Source organism: Leucoraja erinacea, chromosome 2 (assembly GCF_028641065.1).
Source record: "Leucoraja erinacea ecotype New England chromosome 2, Leri_hhj_1, whole genome shotgun sequence".
NCBI classification, from domain to species: domain Eukaryota; kingdom Metazoa; phylum Chordata; class Chondrichthyes; order Rajiformes; family Rajidae; genus Leucoraja; species Leucoraja erinaceus.
Window position 1 is genome coordinate 120,321,120 of NC_073378.1, and position 700 is coordinate 120,321,819.

Below are 700 nucleotides of genomic sequence, written 5' to 3' on the forward strand. Positions count from 1 at the left end.
TTCCCCCTTATCCTTAAGCTGTGACCCCTTGTCCTGGACTTCCCCAACATCGGGAACAATCTTCCTGCATCTAGCCTGCCCAACCCCTTAAGAATTGTGTACGTTTCTATAAGATCCCCTCTCAATCTCCTAAATTCTAGAGAGTATAAACCAAGTCTATCCAGTTTTTCTTCATAAGACAGTCCTGACATCCCAGGAATCAGTCTGGTGAACCTTCTCTGTACTCCCTCTATGGCAATAATGTCCTTCCTCAGATTTGGAGACCAAAACTGTACGCAATACTCCAGGTGTGGTCTCACCAAGACCCTGTACAACTGCAGTAGAACCTCCCTGCTCCTATACTCAAATCCTTTTGCTATGAAATAGGTGACGATTCGAGTTGGAACCCCTTCTTCAGACTGAATTTTGAATCATCTTTTTTTCCCCACACAATCCCTAGATTCACTTCGCAGAACACATGGGTCCCGAAACGTTGCCTATTTCCTTCGCTCCATAGATTTTTTTTTTTTTTTTAAATTTCAAAATCCATAGATGCTGCTGCACCCGCTGAGTTGTGTTCCCCAGCATTGTTGGTGTAACCTGCTGCACCCGCTGAGTTGTGTTCCCCAGCATTGTTGGTGTAACCAGCTGTGACAACTCAGCGGGTCAGGCTGCACTTCCAACACCGACCGCGGGGCGGGACCGCGGCGCTAGTTTTCCG